Raw genomic sequence first — 13326 nt, 5'->3', positions numbered from 1 at the left:
GAAGCCATCTGTCATCTGTCAACATCCAGAAATGCCACAGACTTCTCTGGGCTCAAGCTTATCTAAAATGAACTGATGCACAATGGAAAAAAATTATTGTGGTAGTTAGAAATTTGTCGGGAAAAGTCAGGATACTGGATCTTTAGATTCTGAGTTATATTCACATGCATGCAGATTCATGCATGGGTGCAGCCTGGTCATCAGTCTGTCACCAGTCCAATGAACACACAGTCTGACGTGGTTTAAGTAGAGATACTGGGGGTTGCAGGAAGTAGGGGAAGTGGAAAGGATCAAAAGGTTGGAGAAAAAGGTGAAGGGGGTCTGGAGTCAGGGGAGGGTAAAGATGTTTTCACCTCAGGAGGAACAATACAGATAAACAACAAAGGACACTCAACTGTAAGACAACACAGCTGACACAACAAAAGGACAACATATGACAACATGGAAGGAAGCATATGTGAAAGGACATATACTTTCTCCCATGGTGGGCCTTTAGACAACCTTTAGACTGACTGAAATAATGGATGTCGTGTTGTCCAGGCCAAAGACGTAAAGGACCATCCAAATTGTTAGCAGTGTAAAGTGTGTATAAATATATATATATATATATATATATATATATATATATATATATATATATGTGTTACATTAAAATGTACAATCAATGAATCTGCAATGATTAGGTGACTGATTATCATACATACTTTAAGTTCATCTTCAGGTCTGTTTTACAGTAAAAACATGGTATGAGAGACACACCATGTGCTTTAACATATTTCTAATGAAGTAATTTTAAAGGTTTCTTTGTTTAGCTTTTTCCAAATAAACATTATTGAGTCTTCTCAAAAGGTTATGCCTGGTTTGTTGCTGTTTAGTTGAGTTCATGTCATTGTATGGTCTATACATCCATCCACACATACATACATTAATCCTTCCATACATACATACATACATACATACATGAATGAATAGTAGAGTACTCGATTACTCATATATTCAGGAGTGACAGCAGTAATTAGTACCCCTAAGCATTTGCACAGCAGGCCATATTTCCTACATAATGTTTGTGTAAGACTGTCAATTTCCTCATGTCAAAGTAATAAGACCAGAAGAACGGGACGATTTCCTCCACAGCACTAGGAGTAAATGCATAGATAGCAGGGCTAACCTCCCAGCAGGGGTAAGCCAGGAAGTGCAACATCAGGACACTCATTGGGGTTTCCTCTCTGTCTCTGAACAACGCGCAGCCTTCCTGTTCCTGAAGGGGAAGCAGAAATTCTGCTCCTGTGAGAAACTGCACTAGGTCTGACAGCCAAGGACAGACCACTTTATGTGCCAAGTTTTAGTTAATGTTTCAGTAAGACAAACAAAGAAGACTAAAGAGCTGATCAGAATAGCGGGAAGGTTTGCCTACAGTGATGCTGTGATTAACATTCTCTAGGCTACCACCAATTAGTGGAACAATCAAATGCACTGCATGTGGCTTATTTTTTTATTATTCTTCTATTATTAATTATTTTTAATTGCCTTGTGTAAATGTCAGTTTTTTTGGTCATTATGCAACCTGCAACTAGTTGCATGAAAGCTTCACCACATAAAGCCAGTTTTGGACTACATGGGTTACAATGGATTTAATACTGTTTGATTAAAGAAGAGCAAAAATAACGATTTTCTCTTTCAACACTGATTGGACCCACAGGACTGTGCTTTTTGTCAGAGAGATTTATGTGTGCCTTTTACTCTGTGATTACTGTTCCAAAAGCCATTTGGCTCTGAGATGCAGTGAATTGCAAAATGCAACCGTGGTCAGTGGCCTAATTGTCCAAATGGACTTTCTTCCTCTTTCGCTGCTAGCTTATTCCACTGACGAGGCCACAGAAATGAGGGACGTGACAAAAAATGTGATTTCAAGACTTGCAGCAAAGGACGTCAGTGGCCAAACCACAGGAAGTGTATATGGAGCAGCAGATAGCCTGAAGTAAACAGCAAACGTGTCTGGCATTCAGACAAAGCAGGGCCCCTTCCCCAACACTCCACTGCTGAGCATGAGCCATATCTCCCACAGCTCTAACACACATGCACACGCCCTCTAGACCTCTGAACAAACCTGTGTTTAAGACGGGTAACGCTCTTGGTATGGCCTGATATTACTATCAGCACACTGACATGTAAACCTTAAAAACATAAGAGGACCTTCTTTCACATGACCTGTGATCAGTGCTCATCACACAGACGTCAGCGCCGTCTCCTGCTCTACTAGAACCCGAACGATACAAATATGTGCATGTCATTATGATTTTAAGGGGCTACAAATTCCAATTTCAGTTAGTCATAATGGATGCTCCGATATGCTAGGAAATTTTGAGTCATTGATGACATACAATATTTTTTCATGTACATATCTGCCGATGCCGATACTGACACATAAAAAATTTGAAAATTAAGACTACATCTACAAGGATTAGCATTACAGAGAAATGTAAAACTTACTTGCAGTCAGACTAATAAAATAAAAAGATATTAATACAGTAATCCAGCATTGCCAAAACATTCTGCTCTTCTGAAGTAAAATAAATACATAAAGATAGCACTTTAAAATAAGGCTCAAATCTAAACATCTGTCTAGAGGCAATTTTCTAAAGCAAATATCTGTCAAAACTGATATGATCCCGATATCCCAATTAACTAGGTTACCTCTTCTTTTATCTTATTACCTCTTATAAAAGTAAGTGGGTTCCTTGTCTCTTCTTGTTTCTTCATATTATCTGTGCTTATCTGTGCTTTTTATGTGAAATCTGGTGTAACTGGTCAATATATATATATTGGCCCAGCCAAATTCTTTACATTTTAAACTTAAAATCTGATAAATTATCATCTCTAAATTTTAGTTCCTTTGGCTTATTTGATTGTGTGTTGGAGAAAAAATGGCCATATCTGATTTTATGCCATTTGTTATATTTTTAGAAGGGGAGACATATTTGTATACCTCTATGAACAGACATTTACCTCTTCTAAAAAGGTATTCACCATTTCATAAACAGGCAGATATATTCAGTCTCTATGAGGATGAAACATATAGTGCCCACTGATGAAGTTCTTTTGTTAGTTCAAAGTGTACATCACAGATGCTTTTGTTAGTTAATTGCTCTCTCCTGTGTGGCTTGTCGAAGGAGGAGCTAGACCACCTGCACCAATTTAAAATGAAGAGATGGCATTTGAGAGAAGCTCAGCTTTCTGCTAAGACATTTTAAGTATCTGTTCTGTTGCAAATGAATTTTCTTGTACTATATTTTGGATCTTCCCTGCTTTTAGTATTTCTTTTGCACCTGAAAATGTTGAGAATAAACCTTCATGCTTTTTGCCTTCCATGCATGGTGTAGTTTTCCTAATTTCCCAATATGCTATAATATAAAATGTATGAATTTAAATGACAGACAAAGCAGAAGACAGCCTGTTCAAAAAAACAACTCAACAAACAACACTAAATATAGGAAATCTCCAAAATAAGATACTGGAAGTCCAGTCAAATCACATGCCAACATTTAGAGATCCTACGCAACATAGCAGTGTTAAAACTCAAAACTAAGGTTAAAATACTACGCTTTTAAATGTAAGTGAAATAATATAGAAGTCTATATTATTTTTGTGGTTTGCTAAATCTGGCACAATAACATTTGGATTGGAGAATATGTAGCCAATAGTTTTAAAGCAATATGTTCATTTTACTTAGAAACAACAACTCAAGTGCTCAAGGGCCCTAAACCAGTATTTTCCTGCACTGCTGACTGGCTAACATGACAGTGGACTGAATCTGAAGGAAAGTTGCTCCACAGGGCAGTGTGGCTGGTGACCAGCATGGACAGTGACAGTGGCAGTATCCTGCTGTTGCTTAAGCTAGTTCTACTAAGTACTAAGCAGAAAAAAAGTTATTTTTTTCAAATTAGAATCTGATAGTTGCCCCTTACAGGACCACTCCCTTACACTCTAATGGCCCTCAAACTGTTGTTTTCTTTCCTGTTGAGGAAAGATGCTTTGCTTTGGGCTGCTTTGCTTCAGATTACTAGTGAGAGCAAAACATAAAGTGAACACCTAGCTTTAAAACCAGCTCTGAAAGGCAGAGTACTTTTTTTTTTTTTAGAAATGTAATCATTTCAATGTACTTACATTCTGAACTCAGTTGAAAACATTAAAAAGGTAACTGTCTAACATTTAATTTCTGCAAAACTCTCACTCCTGTCATTGGGTCTCATCATATTTGTTGAAATTAGTACTGGGCAACGGGCAACATTCATCTACATCGGTATACTGTGATGCTGACACTAGGGATGTGCATTCTGACTGATTTTGATATTTGATTACCCATGAAGGTTAATGAAGGAACATCAGGTCAGTGCAGACGAGGAAAAAACAACAGCAAAAAAAGCTGAAATTAAGGTAGTGTGACTTACCTTTTTAGGTGACAGCACCAGTGTTGAACAAAAAATTTAGCATCACGCAGAAGAATACATTTCAAAACATGTATTATTCCAAAATAGCCAAGCCAGGAAATCTGTATATTTTTGTGTTGGACGTGTCACATGACAGGAAGTGCCTTAGATGAGCTAATGAGCTAAAACTACAGCTAACCAGTAACACTGGATGTTCATAAAGACTCGTCATCTTTAAGTGTTTTTCCCCCTTCAGTGGACAATATGCCAACATGTTAGAGAAATATATTTTAACTGTTTCTAAACCTGCCCTGGCGACTTGTCCAGGGTGTATCCTTCCACCCAATGACTGCTGGGACAGGCTCCAGCTCCCCCCGCGACCCAGAAGGATAGGCGGCTTAGAAGGTGTGTGTGTGTGTGTGTGTGTGTGTGTGTGTGTTTAAACCTAATGTTAGCATAAGCCTAGTCTTTTAGGGATCTCTGCTGTCTCAGTCACATCCTAAACAACATCCTAAATGTCCTTGTTAATGCGCTCACATTCAGGTGCCTGCGCTTAGTAAGAAAGTATGACCTAATTTACTTATTTATTTGCGAAGAAAAGCTTTTACATTTCACAGTTCTGTTAAGACATAAAATCAATGCTTTACACTGTTGGTCTGTACATTTTCTGTTTTCCAGTCATGAAATATATTCGAACACAGGCACTTTACACAGTTAACAAAGTACTCATGCATATCCCTAAAACACACACCATCATTCCCTTTTATTTATTTTTAGCAATGTATTTGATATGTAATTCTAAGGTTCATAAAAAGCAGTGTTCTTAGACAGGTGGTATTTTTGCACATTGCCCATGATATCCAGGACCCAACAGCTCATTTGCTTCAGATTTTTTTCAAAATCCATTAGTTAAATAAAAAGATTCTGTAAATCTGTTTTATGTCTGGTTGACATTGACATTACTTTGTAAGAGCTCATTTGGTGTCATTTTCAGAGAAGAAAACAGAACCAAATAGTCAATCAAAACAAGCGACAGTCTATAAAACATTTTTAAGCATAGAGTAACAGTGCTTAGAAAGCTTGAGTTCATTAACTTTACAAATATCAACTTATTAACTTCATTAATGCTAACTTATACATCACCCAATACTGTGATATTGTGATATATCAAGAATATACAGTAATAATTAATTTCAGCACTAGTTGAAATATAATGAATTAAATATTAGTTTTTCTGTAACATTGTCATGAGGGTACTGCGCCTATTGGAAAGTAGGAGGTGATCATACATCCTCAAACATTCCCTTTGTTTGTATTAGCACTGTCAGTCAATTCAAAATCATGATCAGTGTGAAGTTAATGGACATTTGCACAGCTAAAGATTTATTCAGGTGCTCTGAATGGCTGGTACAAAGTGGCCTTTCCCCACAGCACTGCAGGCTATAATTGCTCTAGCCTTAATTCAATACATCACAGTTCACACATGTACCTGCAATTATGGGCCCACAGTATGTGATAACGTTACAGCATCACTACATGCAGACGACAGAAATGATGGCTATCATTTCCCCTTTATTTCACTGAACAATCACAAACACACAGGAGAGAAAACAGTCTAAGAAAAATGACCACAGCTGGCCTTTCTCACTCAAGTGTTGCACTCAAAAAACCATTCAAAGCAATACTTCAGTATTTATAACACTTTATTTCAGTATTCACAAGATGCTGTTAGACGTTTTATGAAGTAAATGGCCTTGTACTGACATAAGGGCTCTTAAACTAAAGTTGCTCAATTTACATCACTGCTATTCAGCATCATTCTCAAGTAATGGGACTTTTAAGGCAGAGAACTAGTTAAGAACATCTTACATCAGTTCTATGAAAGATTTTGATGCCCTCAAACCAAAAAGTAGTATTTTCTATACATATTTCCTGTATCATTGTGTAGAACTCGGAATTGTGTAGATTACTTCGGAATAATGCTTCATAACAGTGTAATAAATGGAACAACTGTCTGTCACTTTAGTTTAAGGGCCCTCATTTACCTCATTATTCTTGTGAAAACTGACATAAACATTTCATAAAAACTTGAGCATTAATTTTTTACATACAACATAGAATGCTTATGAACAGATTATTAAATCTCTATTTAGGCAACCTTTAAATATGATGTCATCATTTTTTTTTAAGTGGAAGGAGAAGTATCCACCTAGAGGATGTTCCACAAAATACTGAAGTATTATGACCACAGCGTCAAAAGACAGTACGAGGCAGAACGCAGGCATTGTTTATACTCAATATAAACAGTAAAATTGCTATGTAACAGCAGCAAACGAGAGAAATGTTACACAAGTAGCTTCTGAGAGATGGTCTTCTATAATACAAGATTTAAGATAAAAAGTTGGCCTATGTCTGTACATAACATCAACAGTCCCCAGCGCTGTGCATCTGTGTTTAATGAAAATGTTCTCTGCTTTGCTCTGCTCTCCCATCTCTCAGCAGGAGCCCACATCTGTGCAAACGCACAACGACCTTTTGTCATAAACATCGAGTCCCAAAGCTGGACTTCCACCAGTGTATGTATTGGTTTAAGCATTTCTGCCATTTCAGAGCTGAAGCCTCCATTGTTCCCGACAGGATTTAGCTCTGTTTCATTTAACTGCTGGGGTTGTGCAAGAGCTTTCACTGTACTTCATCTGATCAAAGCTGACTTCTGTCTTTTGTTTATGCCAAAAGCTTTTACAATAGGAATGCCTCTGATCAAAGGCGTGAAGCCAAACTCTTTTCAAAATGACAAAGACACTAAATCATATGTTTACATCAACATATGTATTTTGTAAAGAAAAAAAGTCAAGTCAAATAAATAAATCTAGCAGACAGGTAATATAACATAAGTTGAATATATCAGATGATATTCAAGGTAGAAATGAACAATGCTAGTAAATTAGCATTAATAAAGTTACTGGTTCATCCAGTGGTAGATTAGCTAAGACCTTTGAACAATCTACAGGGCTCATATAATAGCATCCTATTATACCATGCTTTTAAGCAGTTGACAACTGAACAACTAAGGGAGCGAGAGCTTTCCTCTACTGGTCCTGCATTAGACTGGGATACTATTTGGTCTAACTTACAAATTTGGCTTATCAGTTTTATCCACTACAAAATGGTTAATATGTAACTACTTACAGAAGGTACTAAATGAAGCATATTATCAATTACAACTGCAATACCTGTAAAACTGCACCTGGCTACAACTGTACTATTGTTTTTATGTTAGTTATTTAAGGCAAGATGTCCTTTTGCTACTTCATGTTCTTTGCCATCAGAGAACCACGTTTGGTTCCATGAAGAAACTTTCTATGGATGGTTCTTTTATGGTACTGCTCTAAAGACCTGGAGGGATGTAGATTATCTCCCGTCATCAAATTAGAGTCTTTTTAACATAAAATATTTTGCTCAAGAATATATTTCTTACACCTAGGAATAGTAGTCATTTGGCTTTTGTGTCTCTGTGAGGCTTGTTTTGTTCCTTGAGAAGGACCCTGTGACATGAGATAAGGACTTGTTTATGTCCAGACATGGCGACGGCCGATTCCCTCTTACGGTTTAATACAGTGAAAGGTGATCATTTGGGAACCCTCAAGGCTATGAGCCTGACTGAGAGCGACTCTCGCTAACATCATTAAGGGACTCTATCTTTGACTAAATCTAACCAATGACACTACGTTTAGTTTAGTTTATAAACCAATCCAAGTCTGTATTATAATAGTTTTTGATTTGTAACTGTCATGCTTCCCAGCCCTCAGACAAACTATCTTACGGACTTCAACTCCCAAGATGCATCAGTCAGTCATGTGACCCAACCAACCAATCATCCATCAGTCATCAGATCACACCGGAATTCTAATTGCTGTCACCTGTTACCTCGTGTATACGTACCTGTCTGTTTGTTTCATTTGTTGCAAAGTATTGCCTCTGTTTGTCCTGTGCGTACCACACCTTCTCTTACTTAATCATGGGTGTTTCCCATACATTTCTACATTTTTATCATGGTCATGCTGTGGTAAATTACCGAACAGAACCATTTCTGGATATAACCGAGACTTTTCACAGATCAGGGCTTGAAAATCAGTTTTATGGGAGCTACAGCTTTCCTCGATTGGTCCTACTTTAGATTGGGATACTTTTTGGTCTATTGGTCTCATCAAGTCAAACCTCTAAAAACACTTGCTCAGCTGTTTATCCAAATTCCTAAAAGAAAGGTGCCAAATGAAGCGTGTTTCCATCTACAGCTGCAATATCTAATACCACACCTGGTACATTCATGCACATGTTCTAGGAATGTCCTAAGTAGTAGATCCAGGCTACCACAGTGGATGTGCTGTCCAAATGACTTAACAACAGCAATCCGTTATCGCTTCATCTACGTCGGTTGAACGATACACCATCAGATCACTTCACTGGCTAAACAAAACATTTTGCATAGAATACCTCTGGTTCAACAAAGCAAAGCATAAATGGAAAACTTTATGATTCCATTCAAGAACTCTAGGTCTATGCCCTGCCTTCTCTGTACAAAATCATACTCTTCATGAAGTTTATGGAGTCTATCACAGTGATGTTTTGCTTCTAGAAGTGATGTTAAATGCAAGTGAAATTACGTTTTATGGTGGTCTACAGACATTTAACAGCACTGTTTATACTGGTCTCTTTTCAGTCAGTAAAAGTGCTACAGGCAGTGTAGCTTTAAAGCTTACACTAGATTAATCTCCACCGTGGTGAATTGACCCAATGGGATTGTCATAACACCCGGGAAAAGGTTAGGGTTCCTTTGAAGAGTATTTTTCGTGATCAAAGAGCTACTCTCATAGCATGGATTTCTCTCTCTCTCTCTCTCTCTCTCTCTCCCTCTCTTTTTGCACTACACCTGAGGCAGAGGTTGACCTAATTGCTGTGACTTTTATTCGATAACTGTTAGATAGAAAGGCTTTCTGCTCTCAAAACAGGCAAACATCTCATCCTTAAACCACAACAGACAGGCAAATTGGAAAGTAGGACAAAAAGCAGGCAAAAACACGAGCAATTCTTCAATTCATATGTAATTGTATATGTACAGTGCATAGCACTAAGAAGTAAATCATTTATCAGGAACTCTGCAATAAAACATCATAAACTTAGTTACACTGGCTTGGTAGACGTGCATGTGAACACACATAGACGGCACAGTCCCACAAATGCAAAATCTTAAAAATTAACATGAGGTCAACTTTTTTCACCTGTTAGTTAATGTCCCTGGTTCTACTAACCCATTATAACCCACGTCCACATCTAAAATTTCAAATGTGCTTTGGTTATATGTTCTCATATGTGAGCTTTCCTGAGAATAAATCTGAAGACATTTTTCAAATCAATGACTGATGTGGGTTTTTATTACTCAACCAGATGAACCCAATGAGCCCATAACTGGGCCAAAAAAAAAAAACAAAGCCATTCCTTTAAATCTGCCGTAAGGTAATACATCATGAGCAAAGCCCTATTAGCAAGAGTAAAATCACTTAATCAATTTCAGTGTGTAGATTTTTCTACCACTGTATAAAACATGCATTAGTAATCTTTAGGTACTTTGTAGCACAAGCTACAAAAACAGCATAAACAACAGAAATAGACAGTTTTTGTGTTAGTTTTGGTCACATGAGACTCCTGATTTTTAACTAAACAATAATAAATGCAAATTTGACTACGATTCAAAGCATGAAAATTACATTTAATCAAAAAAATTCAAAGATGTTCATCCAAGGTATAACAAAATTCAAATAATCAATTTAGCAGTTGTCACTTTTGAACAGAGTTCTGTGGCATTTTTCATTATCATACAAAATGTTGTTGTTGGACATGAAGAGGTTAAACACAATGTATCATTTACAATACAAAATCTTTGCTTTTCTGTATTCTTCCATTAAAATGGAACTTCTGCCCAACTTCTGATTTGTGGCTATGTCACTGTGCAGCAGAAGGGAAAAAATGATGCCAATTTTGTTACAGCTTCTTTCATTTGAAATCACTCTCACTTAATAATAATACCGGTGAATTAATTCTATGTTATTCCTGTAACCTCACTGGTCTGTGAACACCTGGTGCAAATCTTTCAGCATAAGCCAGGCTCTAACCTGACGGTAACATAGTTAAACAGACATATTTGGGTTTTTGTTCTTCTTTCCTTGTTAGTGCCGGGACAGGGGGAACATTCGCTACAAAGTAAGAGTCGAAAGGCAAGCAGATGTTTCCGTGGCAACTGTAAATATAAAAAAGGGCCGCTTGGCGAGGGTAAATATCTGAATTGCCTCTCAGGATTCAGCGAGAACAAAAGGTGACATAACAAGCTTATCTAAGACATCAAAACAAATGTAAACTCAGTAGGTCCCACTGTTCCTTCTTTGTACTTGAGGCTTGCTTTGAGCGAACTCGTTTCCCATGACATTTCGCTTTCACACCACAAGAAAAGCACGAGAAAAGAAGGATGAAGCTTAAACACAAGAGGTCACATGACTCACTGTAAGCAACTCAACACGCACAAAAAACAAAAGGTCATATACCGTTTCAGCAGGTAATATTTTTTGTCATGGCACAGGGTAAAAAACTTTGGTATGAAAGTCCATTTTTGCAGTTATTTGCTTTTTCACTTCCTAAATTTGAAAATCTCTTTCCAGAGATTCATATAGAGCATAATAAATATTTTACAATTTGGCTCGTGGGTCAAAAAAAATGAATTTCATCAGGATATTAATTAAAATTCTCTAATGTCTAAAAACAATTTTTGCTGACTCATTAAGCAGAATGAAAAGGACTAGCATTAAGGTTTTGACCAGCATTCTCGCCTGACTTCTCAGCAGAGTAATTTATCACAGGTAGTGAGTGCAGCGTGATCTGACTCTCACAGCTGATCAGTAGACGCTCTGAAAGGTTTTCACCATATGCACAACTCTTCACACAGGGCAGCTGGTAGAACTCTTCTGGTGGTCTGCTTCATTGACAATGGCTGACTGTCTTACTTTGCATGACTGGGGTGGCCAGAGGGGTGGCCAGGCTTCACACTGTGGTGACACTGACCACTCCTGACCACCCTTTGCTATGCCTCTGATTTAGCGTATTTAAGTGTTTCTATTTCAGCATTCATATCAGCATCCGCAGATACATACACAAAAAAAACAGTGAATATCAGCATCAGCCCAAAATTCCCTTGTCGATGCATTACAAATTTATGAACCTAAAGCGTCTATGCAATATTTATGAGCTCCTCCAAAGTTGTACCTCTAGAAAACAGATGTTTTTCAATCAATAAACAAAAAGAGCAGAAGTAGAAATTTCACTTCAGAGATCATTTTTAAGCATGTCATGCATTTGAGAAAACTCATAACACCCACCCACGTACATTTTCTAAGCCACTTATCCTTCTGGGTTACGGGGGAGCTGAAGCCTATGTCAGCGGTCATTGGGTGGAGGCAGGAAACACCCTGGGCAGGTCACCAGTCCATCGCAGACTCATAACACAGTCGAAAAATGTAATAATAATATTTATTATTTTAAGACTGACAACACTATGAACACTATGTGCTGATAAATAACTATGACAGTCATTCAAAGTTCTGCATGTGCACTTTTAAAAATAAAGACAGTTATATAGAGTCACGTCTAGAAGAACCACTTTTGGTTTCCTGAAGAACCACCTCTGTGGATGGATCTTAAAGGAAACATTTTTATATAAAGGTTATTTAATGGTTCTACAAGTTAAAGGTTTTTAAAAGTCTGTATTTTTAAGAATGCAGTACTTATTCTCCAGAGCTCAGACTCCAGTATTTCCCACCACACACCCTCCACTAGCACTACTGCCTCCCTGGTGACAAAGATCAGCGAAAGGTCAATTTGCATCTGAATATGTCTTGGTATTTAAAGTCTAATCCACACTTAATTGCTTTGATTGTTCTCTTACAAACCCCTGATGAAACTCAATATTAAAGTCCAAAGAGAATCCACTTTACGAGGCGGGTGTGGCTGCGTCAGCCATAATTGTAAAATCACATTACAGCAACATGCCGCAGGGCACCAGACAGGACGTGACAGCGGTCACCTTTCAGCCTGCAGATCAGCCTTAAAGAAATCCCACAGTTCATACGCTATAACTGGTTAGCTTGTTAGCCTTTGGCTAATTGCAGAAAATATGTGTGTCAGTAGTGACAGTTCTTAAGGTTACACACTGATTTTCAGACTTCGGGACACAAAACAGCGGGATCTAACTGCCCACTACGTGGCCATGAGGGACATGCACTCTCACTTTTTGCTCTAAAATGTAGTTCCAAATAAACGAGTGAATGAATAAATGAATAAATGAATGAATGAATGAATGCTCAACTTGTAGTTATTTATTTAATAGTTTTGTCTTACTGGTGGTAATTAACATAGGGGCACATTTTCATCTAAGGAGGAAATGTGAGGGAAGGAATAACTGGGTTATCGTAATGGGCCCATTTCACAGAAAACCAAACATTTCTCTGATGCAGTCTGTAAAAAACCTGAATAAGTTTCAAAGCGTACCAGTCACTCCCCAAAACTTACAGTCCATATATGGACCATTCTAACAAATTCATTCAAACTGCGGTCTCACAAAATAATAACTAATTAAGAAAACAATTATTACAGATATTACAGTATTAAAGTATTACAGATATATTACAGATATTTACAAGGATTGTGTTTTGATTTAAACCCAAAAGCATTAACTGAGATAGCAATAAACTCAATATATGCAAAAGCAGCATTTATTATCTACATTTCAACTTGTGAAAGTAGTACTTACATTTTTGTATTTTTTTAGTGTTGTTTTTAATTTTTTTAAAAGTGA

General features: G+C 37.4%; 1 protein-coding gene across 1 annotated transcript in view; it reads right to left on the bottom strand.

Moving 5' to 3' along the window:
* The window catches only part of mao (monoamine oxidase), a 52153-nt gene that overhangs the window by 24315 nt on the left and 14512 nt on the right, over positions 1 to 13326 (bottom strand). The window lies entirely within an intron of this gene.

This window comes from Colossoma macropomum, unplaced genomic scaffold (genome assembly GCF_904425465.1).
Source record: "Colossoma macropomum unplaced genomic scaffold, Colossoma_macropomum, whole genome shotgun sequence".
In the NCBI taxonomy this organism is placed as follows: domain Eukaryota; kingdom Metazoa; phylum Chordata; class Actinopteri; order Characiformes; family Serrasalmidae; genus Colossoma; species Colossoma macropomum.
The sequence above is the reverse complement of the archived record's forward strand: the minus strand, read 5'-3'. Positions and strand labels throughout refer to the sequence as shown.